The sequence below is a fragment of the Pistacia vera genome, unplaced genomic scaffold (assembly GCF_008641045.1).
Source record: "Pistacia vera cultivar Batoury unplaced genomic scaffold, PisVer_v2 Contig28, whole genome shotgun sequence".
Taxonomy (NCBI): Eukaryota; Viridiplantae; Streptophyta; class Magnoliopsida; order Sapindales; family Anacardiaceae; genus Pistacia; species Pistacia vera.
The window spans coordinates 382,254-393,155 of NW_022196090.1; positions in this window are offsets into that span (position 1 = coordinate 382,254).

Genomic DNA, 10,902 nt, shown 5'->3' on the forward strand with positions numbered 1-10,902 from the left:
CTGGCCTTTTTCGGCCAGATTGATGCACGACCGGCCAGATCCAACTGGTTTGTGTCGTAACACCAGATTTCGACTAGATTCCGGTGGTGGTGGCAGGAATCTGGCATTGTGGGTGGGTGGGGGTGTTTTTGTCATTTTACAAAATTTTTATATATTGAGGTGTTTAGTTAAATTAGCAAACCTAGGGGTTTTTTTGTTAATTTTTAAATTTTACCTCGTAATAATCACCTCATTCAACTACTCAATATTATTTCCAAAATCCTATCCAAAATAACAAACCAAACGTACCCTTATATATCATATTTTTCTTCCATCTTTTTTTGGTCTCCTTTGATAAAAAATTTATTCCATATTTGCAAAACATGTCTAAGTTTTACAACATAATTAAATAGTCTAATTAAAGCAACATTAAAATACATAATTTGATTTATTATAAGTATATATTTATGATAATCTCTTAACTTGTATATGTTCATGATCCAACATTGCACATGGGTAAATAAAAAACTAAGCACATTATAAATAATTTAGCCATTGCAATCGTTGATCAACAGTTATAGCCACAAAACCCTCTCGCCATCCGAGGCTCTGAAACATCTCAATGGCCTTCAAGAAAAAATGTTGCTAAAAAATCTTGATTAATCAACTTTCTCATAAATTATCAATGATAAAGGGTTGACAATTTTCATTTATAGATAGTATTTATACATTATAACAAACGCTAATTTAATGTTTATCTATTCATTGAGATAAAGACATTATAACCAGAAAAAACACAACAATAGAAAGTTTGTCATTTTAGCACTTAAAATTGTCTAGAAACCTGCATCATTTCGTAATCACTTTATTGTTCAATCTCAACAACTTAATTACTAAATACAATTTTGATGAGCTAGGGTTAGAATATGAGACCTTATAGATGGATGAAGCCTGGAGAAGACGTTATAGGTAGTAGCGGATTCATAAATTTTTGTTAGGGTGGGCCAAAATCCAAAAATTGTACATATTAGTATTTTTTTTTTTAAATTGAGGTGGCCCACCCTCAACAAGGGCTGGATCCGCCCCTAGTTACAAGTGATTCCCAAGGGTTGTCATCCATTCTCTTGCGTTTCCAATTCATATGCATCCCTTCTATGAAATTCTCCACTTTTTCCTTTAGCTCAGCTCGAGCCCTCAAGCCACTTGATGTTGTTGATGACGTCGAACATGACCTCTCCTCCGATGAAGTCAAATCACTTCTAAAATCTGTAATGTTACTTAATCGATTAGTTTATCGAAACTCAATCATTTTGTTAGATGATGCCAATAAACATTTAAAACAAAATTTTATAGTATTCAGTCTGTAAAATATTTATAACATCATCTAATAAGATATGTGTTTTAAATAAATACGAACTTTTGCAATAAAAACAAATTACTCAATATGCATAAAAGTTATGTTATCATTGGAGTCAAATGAAGGAAGAGATATGTATTTTGTGACATAGCAAATCTCCTCTTTCTCATTGTTGATATTAATCACAAGAAAAATTAAGCAAATGACTATAAGAAAGGCCAGGTGTCTTGTCCATGCGATCATTACAAGATTATACACCACGAAAACTGCAGTTAGACATCAAGATGGTCAATTGCAAAAGAGCTTAGTGATGGCAATGGGCCGGACTGGGACCAGGTACCTCTTGGCCCAGGCCCAAGCCCGACCTCATAACAAAGGCCCAAACTCGGCATGAGCCCATCACGGGTAAAGCCCAAGCTCGGCTCGACGGGCTTTTTGTAACCTCAGGCCCAGCCCAAGCCCGCCAATTTTTATAATGTGAATTTTTAAATATTAATAAATTTCAATTTTTTTTATATTTTTAATTCTATAAACAATTTTTAAATATTAATTTACTTTTGAATATTCATCAAATATATAAATAACTTTCCACAAAATGCATCCACCCATCCATGTAGGGTTTGAGAAAAATGAGTATATATATGTAGGATAATCTTGTAATTAAATATATAGTATAAGGGTAATTTAGTATAATTAATACTAAAATTATCGGGTCTGGCCTGAACACATACCTACAGGTCGGGCCTTAAAATCAAGTCCAAGCCCAAGCCCACGAACATTGGGTAAAGCTTGACCTTTTCGGGCCGGGCTGGGCCAAGTACCCGGAAATATCAGGTCCATTGCCATCTCTAGAAGAGCTATAGGTTCGTAAATTAACTTCTTAAATTAATTAACTACCATAAAGCTTTAAAAGATTATGTAATTATGGGCCAAATTGCAATCGATGTGGATGAACATGAATTATTGAAAAACCTTTGAAGATTAATATATGTTATTTATTTATACTTGGCCAGCAAGAAAGCAAAAAAGGACATATAAACACTACGAAGCTTATCATCCTTGTTGAAATGTAAAATAGGAAATAGAATTACTCTCTTTGTAATATAGGAAATAGAATTATTCTCTTTGTAATATAGAAAATAGAATTATAATAGGAATGTAACAATTTACTTCCTAGATTAGTTTTTTGTTTTTGCTATAAATTCATTGTATATTTCATTATGAATACACAAGAAAATATTTCTCCACATGGTATCAGAGCCCAGTGTCTGAAATTTCAAATTTTTTTTCTTCTCTCTTTCTCGGATTTTTTTTTTCCGGCGACTGTTCTCCATCAACGATCAGAATCTGGTCTAATCACACTAGACTGATCGTCTTCCCATCGTCGTCATAACCCGAGTGATTTCGTCGCTGGCCGCTGCTGCACGCGCCCTCACGCACCGCTCGTTTTTCAGCAAGTGTTCTGTTTTTCCGGCGAGTATTCTATTTTTCCAGTGCACGTAAGTTTTTGCTTTTCTGTCAGCTTCAAGACACTCTGACCTTCTCATGGATTCCTCAAAATCAGCCTCTCAGTCACATACAAGTGGTTTTTCTTTTTTATCTCTCCCTCCCATCACCACTGAGCGATTAATTGGGACTGCTAATTATTCATCATGGGCTGCCTCTGTTGAATTATGGTGTATGGGTCAAGGTTTGGAGGATCACTTGACCACCAAAGCTGTCGATATTACGTCAGATAAGTCTTCCTGGACTAAAATTGATGCTATGTTGTGTAGTATGTTATGGCAAACTATTGATCCCCCTCTTCACCCTATTTACAAATCTTATCGCTCTTGTGTTGATATTTGGAGTCAGGTTAAACTTCTCTATACAAATGTCATTCAGCGTTTATATTCTATTGTGTCCAATTTAGTTCATCTTAAACAACAGAATATGAATATGTCAGACTTCCTTGGTAAGATGGCCTCCCTTAAGACAGAATTTAATCTGCTGTTACCTGCTGGTAAATCTGCGGCAGAAGATTTGACTCAATGGGACAAGTTCTTTATGGTCCTAATACTTGCAGCTCTCGGTCCAGATCTTACACCTGTTCGAGATCAAATTCTTTCTGGATCCACCGTGCCTTCCCTTGATGAAGTGTTTACCAGATTACTTCAGGTTTCCTCCCCTACTACTGTGCATTCCCCTAGTGACTCTTCGGTCCTTGTTTCTCAGTCCCACTCTTTTCGAGAACAGGGCGATCGAAGTTGCAGAGGAAATCGGCCCAAGTGTAGTTACTGTCATCGGTGGGGGCATACTAGAGAGAAATGTTTTAAGTTACACGGTCGACCTACCCGAGCTGCTAATATTGCTCAGGCTGATCACTCTGATCTTCATTCTGAGTCCTCTACAGTGCCAGCTCAGCCCTCCTTAACTCTCACAGGTACTGATTATGATGAATACTTACATTATCAGGCCAGTAAGCAGTCTTCTTCATCTATTGCCTCTGTCGCTCAAATGGGTAATTCTGTTGCTTGCCTTTCTCAGTCTTCCGCTTTAGGACCTTTGGTCCTAGATTCAGGTGCCTCGGATCATATTTTTGGTAACCCTCGTTTACTTACTCAGATTACAAATAATGTATCTTTACCTCTTGTTACTTTAACCAATGGGTCTAAAGCCGATGTTTAAGCTATTGGATGTGTAAAACCCCTCCCCTCCTTAGCATTAGACTCTGTGCTTTATATTCCCAAATGTCCATTTAATCTCGTGTCTGTTAGTAAACTTACCCGCTCCTTAAATTGCTCTATTCGTTTTGATACTGACTTTGTTGTTATACAGGATCGCGACACGGGACGGATGATTGGCACAGGACATGAGTCACAAGGTCTCTATCATCTCCATATCCCATCTACAGCATGCATTGTCTCCGAGTCTCTGGATCTCCTTCATAATCGTTTGGGCCATCCTAGTCTTTCCAAACTTCGGAAATGATCCCAGGTCTATCTATTATCATCCTTGAGTTGTGAGTCGTGTCAGCTTGGAAAGCTACTCGTAGTTCTTTTCCAAAGCGTGTCAATAAACGGGCTGGTCCCCCTTGAGTTAGTGCATCAGATGTGTGGGGTCCTTGTCGTGTTAACTCTCTTTGGGATTTAATTTTTGTTACATTTATTGATGACTATTCCCGTTGCACTTGGTTATTTCTTATGCGCTCTCGTTCTAAATATTTTCCATATTTTCATCATTTTGTGCTGAAATAAGACTCAACACAATACTACCATCGTATACTACGAAGTGATAATGCTCGTGAATATTTCTCTGATTCCTTTACTAAATTCATGACATCTCAGGGAATTCTTCATCAGTCTTCTTGTGCTTATAGTCCCCACAGAAGGCATTGCTAGCGTAAAAATAGACACCTCATTGAAACTACTCGCACTCTTCTTTTACATAGCCACGTCCCTTTCCGGTTTGGGCTGACACGGTTCTAACCGCTTTGTTACTTAATAAATCGCATGCCTTCTTCTGCTTACAGACCAGGTTCCCCACTCCATATGATTCCCTGATACTCCATTATTTTCTCTTCCCCCACATGTCTTTGGGAGCACCGGTTTTGTTCACATTTTCCCTCATGGTCAGGATAAACTATCAGCCAAGTCTACGAAATGTATTTTCTTAGGGTATTCACGTCTTCAGAAGGGCTACAAGTGTTATTCTCCCGCCACACATCGCTACTTCATCTCTGCTGATGTTACGTTCTTTGAGTCTCTCCATTTTTTCCTCATCCCCAGTGGAGTCTGATCCGGTAGTGGATGTTCTACCAATTCCGTTGCTTTCCCACATTCGTCTGTTTCATACCTCAGTCTACTAATACCACTCTTCTTGTCGACAATAGTCTTGTTCCTTTTACAGGTGATCCTGATGTTCCCGCTGCCGTTCCTGAGATCCCTGTTACTGCAGGTCCTGTGCCCGATTCCTCCAATGCCACGGTCCGTCTCCAGCTAATCAGTTTCCTATTGCTATTCGTAAAGGTATGCGGTCTACACGCAACCCTCATCCCATCTACAATTTTTTGAGTTATCATCATTTATATCCTTCTTATTATGCCTTTGTCTCCACCCTTTCTTCTGTTTCTGTTCCTTGCAATGTTCATGAGGCACTTTCTCACCTCGAGTGGTGTCAGGCAATGTGTGAAGAATGTCTGCTTTGCATCATAATCATACTTGGGATTTTAGTTTCCTTACCTCTGGGCCATTCGACTGTTGGTTGTCGATGGATTTACACTGCAAGGTTGGTCCAGATGGTAGGTTGATTGGCTGAAAGCCCATTTGGTGGCCAAGGGATACACTCAGATCTATGAACATATTATTTTGACACTTTTTCTCCTGTTGCTAAGATGTCTTCCGTCGCGTTGTTCTTTGCTATGGCTGCCATTCGGAACTAGCTTATGCATCATTGGATATTAAGAATGCTTTTCTTCATGGTGAACTTCAGGAAGATATTTATATGGAGCAACCTCCTGGTTTTGTTGCTCAAGGGGAGTCGGTTTGGTATATAAACTTCTCGTTCTCTATATGTTCTAAAACAGTCTCCTCGTGCTGGGTGTGGACGATTATCACAGTTATCCAAGAGTTTGGTATGATTCGTGTGAGTCTGATCCACTCTGTTTTCTATAGACATACATCATCAGGACAGTGTATCTATCTGGTTGTCTATGTCGATGATATTGTTATTACAAGAAGTGATCAAGATGGCATTGAACAGTTGAAGCAACACTTGTTCAAACACTTTCAACGAAAGACTTAGGCTACTCATACTTTCTTGCATAGAATTCGCTCAGTCTAAATCTGGTATTGTTATTCTCAGAGGAAGTATGTACTGGATATTCTAGAGGAAACAGGGATGTCGATTGCAGACCAATAGACTTATCTTCTATGTCCTATTTAAAACTTTCACCTGGACAGGGGAGCCTCTTACTGATCCTGGAAGGTATCGAAGACTTGTGGAAACTTAACTATCTTACTATCACACGACCGGATATTTCCTTTTCTGTCAGTGTTGTAGTCTTTCCTTCAAACTCCGTGTGATAGTCATTGGGATCAGTTGTCTGGATTTTGAGTATATCAAGGGAGCACCAGTAGAGGCTTACTGATGAAAATAAGGGCCATTCGCATATTGTCGGATATTCAGATGCTGATTGGGCAGGTTCTCCATTTGATAGACGTTCTACCTCGGATTTGTGTTCTTGTTGGGAAACCTAGTTTCATGGAAAGTAAGAAACAGCAGTTGTTGCAGGTCAAGTGCTGAAGCAGAGTAGGTGCAATGCCTTAGCCACTTGTGAGCTGGTTTGGTTAAAACAACTATTCAAGAGTTGAGATTTGTCGAAGTATCACATGAATTTACTCTGTGTAATCAGGCTGCCCTTCATATTGCTTCAAATCCATGTTTATGAGAGGACTAAACACATAGAAATTGTTGTCACTTTGTTCGAGAGAAAGTTCTATCAGGTGTGTATTGCAACTAGTTATGTCAATTCCAACGACCAGTTAGCAGACATCCTCACTAGTCTTTCAAAGGTTCTCGTGTTGACTTTATTTGTAACAAGCTTGGTGCATATGACTTATATGCTCCAGCTTGAGGGGGAGTGTTGAAATGTAAAATAGGAAATAGAATTACTCTCTTTGTAATATAAGAAATAGAATTATTCTCTTTGTAATATAGGAAATAGAATTATAATAGGAATAGGAAATAGAATTATTATAGGAATGTAACAATTTACTTCCTAGATTAGTTTTTTGTTTTTGCTATAAATTCATTGTACATTTCATTATGAATACACAAGAAAATATTTCTCCACAATCCTCATTTCTATGGAAACCTGTCAAAAAACAATGGCTACTTAATTGACCAGAAAATTAAAATTTGTAGAGGATTTTGATCATTATGCTAACTTTCAAATCAATTGACTAGTCATTTTGTTCTGATTATAGGGACAGAGAGTTTGGTCCAAATATTTATATGATTGGATTATGTTAAGAATGACCCATCATTGGTACAAGCCCAATAATGTTACCGGGCCAATTTAAATTATTGGGTTTTTGTGTGACCAATTATGTGTTAAGTGTTGTCGACAACATAATCTATAGAATCCTGAGGCTCAAAGCCTAGAACTCATAGAGTACAGGGACCGAACTTGTCCAAAAGAAAGATATACAATTTTTTTTTTTAATGGAAAATAATTAATTCTTTTTAAATTAAAACGATTATTATAGCATTTTCTAAATGATATTGAGATAAGTTACCCATATCAAATTTAAGTTTTTTTTCTCTAAATGGTTTGTTAAATATTTATATGATATTAACATTTATATTTTCCTATAGAGTGAATTAGAAGTCTATAAAAAAATTTATATGCATATATAATATATAATACAATACAAAATTTAAAAAAAAAAAAATGTTGGATCCTCAGTTAATGAAACTAGTGACATTTAACTCTTACCACTAATATCTTTAATTGATTATTGTTTGTTTATGCAATAGATGTGTTTTAATTAGGATAAGTTTTCATTCTAGGTAGGTTTTATTTATTCTAGGTAGTTTTTTGTGGTTTTTATTGTAATAATTTGAAAAAAAGGGTTAATTTGAGGTTTTTAAGATTATAAATGTCTAAGTCAGCTTTAATTGTCACGTCAAAATGTCCCGTCAGCATACCAAAATTGCCACGTCAACGATTTTTTATAGAAAAAATGTCATGTTATCAATATTTAACGCCAAGGGAAAAAATATGAAAGTTTAGTACCTTCAATAGGAAAAACTTAAGTTTGGTACCTTCAATAGAAATAATTAATAGTTTGGTACCTTCGATAGAAAAAAAATAGTTCAGTAACTTCTAATGTAATTAAGCCATATTAGAATAAGTTTTTTAAACATATTAAAATGAGTTTCCACTAATCACAATCAATAACTCAGTTTGGTCTGATCGTGCGTGCCGCTATTGTTTATGAGTACAAACAATTGCAGTATCTAGATCTCCACTTTCAGGCATCAGTGTTTAGTATGTTGAAAAGGGATATTTACCTTTTCATCCCTAAGGTTTGGTTTGTTGCACTTTGCCCTTGGCATTATGGGATACAAACACTTTAGTCTTATTAGATGCTTAATGTTAGTGTTGTTGGCTAACTATATTAACATCTTAAGAGATTATGGTGTTAAGAAAATGGACCAATAACACTGACGTTAGTCATCTAACAAGACTGTAAGTTCGAATCCCAAAATAGCAGGGCAAGGTAAACATATATCAAATGTCAAGGAAAAAAGCGTAAATACCCCAAGAGGAAAAATACCTTGGATGGTATAAAGGAAAGGCATCTGAAGACAAGGTAGCTTTCACTTTCAAATTTATCCTTCAATGGTGAATCTGCCAATGAAATGGAGTAAGAGTTGAATGGAAAAGGCAAGTATCAAACATTTTCCATGACAGAATTGGGAAACCTCAATTAAAACATTGTTTATTATCTGTTTCACTTATTCTATTTACGACTATTTCGGATTCACCAATTTCTTAGTAATTACGGGTAATATTATTTGTGTCTGACATGGGCTTAAGATTAAGAATGATTAAGAATTGTTGATCGTTCGATTAAGAAATTGGTTTGTTTGGTCCAGACTTTCTAAAAAGATAATAAATACTTTTTTCTAATACAATAATATCTTTAAAGAAGAATTTGTGTTACATGTTAACAATGTTCCAAAAATCGGACCGGATTATGACCTGTTCAGGGGTCTGGTTTTGTATTCTGTAAAAAAAATTTCAGTCCCTAAATGCTTGAAATTCATCAAAAACACCTCTATAATACTCCCTTAAGTTTTGAAATCTGTCCAAAACACCCCTATCGTGCGAAGAGAATGATGACTGGTGAGTGGTGGCAGCAACAACGATCGACGGCCAATCGAAGTTTGGAATCATGGGGCTTTTGATGTATAGGTGCCTGCGAATCTGATGGTGGTGTTAGAGAGTTCCATCAGTGCCAGAACTTGTAGAAATCAAGAAGGAAGTCCGACAGTCGCGTGAACTATAGGTGGGCGGCGAGTGATGAAGGCTGGACGACGGCCACTGAAATGGATGAGTTTTTTCATGGAGATGCCATCAAGTCTAATGGTGGTGTTTTCTCCCTCGGACGAAGTCAGAATCCGACAGGATTGCGTTGTGATTGGACCGTGATTTGGCACTATTCTAGCAGTCCAACTGTGGCTCAATCTGGTTTGATTGAAAATACTGGTTTTCAGAGGATACCGGACCGAAGATACCACCGGCTCTCGATCAAACCGGTCCGACAGGATGGTCTGGTTTGGTTTTTAGAACACTGCATGTTAATGCCATATCGCTTTCATTACGCGGTGTAGACTTGTAGTCAATAACATTTTAGTCCTTAAAATTTGGTAATATTTGATCCTCCGATTCTAAAAAGTGACATTTTGATCCAAATTTTTCAGATAGAGACAGTTACATCTTACCACTAATATCGTTAATTGTCAAAATGAGGTCAAAGGACTAAAATACCCTCTATTTTTTTTTTTTAATCTTCTTATCATTACACCAGGAAAAAACTAATCTCAAATAAATACCTGACATCATCTTTCCTTAACTATTCTTCTATATCATACCTCATGTGATGCCTCTCAAGCATTTCATCAAACACTTGGTGTGCATCACCTCGACATTCTAGAACCTTCTGGAATACTCCTGTATATGTTAGAATCTTGTAATTAATACGGTAGTTGGTAGGTGGTAGTTTGGAGTTAGCTAATCTCCACCGTTGATTGTGAAAGATCCCTACCGTCCATTGTAAGCTCCATCTACTATAAAAGGGGGAGACCTTCATTTGGCCAAACCATCCAAGAATTGTAAAATTGTCTCATTAGTAAAGAGTTCTCTTCTAGCATCTCTTGTAAGTGAGTTTGTGTGAGTGTTCTCTTACTTGCAAGGCTAGAAACGTGAGCAAATAAGGTTGACTTAGGGCAATCGTTGGGAGATTGGCACCTAAGGCCGCATGAGTCCGAAGGGAAATAATCGGGTCGTGACATTTGGTATCAGAGATGGAAGATTCTTGGTTTGAGATGTCGTTCGAAGTTAGCCATAAAGAGCAAAGGTAGAGGGAGGCCAATCCTAACCCCAATCCTTCCAAGAAAAACTCTCGAGGAGGGAAGGGAAAATCCATGGACGTGATGGCCTCCATGGAAGCACGAGTGATGCGTAATGAGGTGAATGTTGCCGAAATGAAGGAACACCTTGACGTCCTTGATCAAAAGATGGATGATATGGAAGGCATGGTCAAAACTATGGGATAGATTCGCCTAGATGTTGCCAAGAAGCACTAAGCTTTTGTGGAGTTCCAATCGGTGGTGTTGGACTCTCTCAGGGCATTACAAGCTCAAGTGGAAGAGCTCCGATCAGGTTTAGAGGAAAGTAAGGGCGATTGGGCATTTTGCAAGAAGGCCATGGCAAACGGGGTCGTCACCAATGTCGCATCTCCCGCAGGGTCGAAGTTCCAAGACCACAGAAGTATGGGGGAAAGCAGGATGCCCAA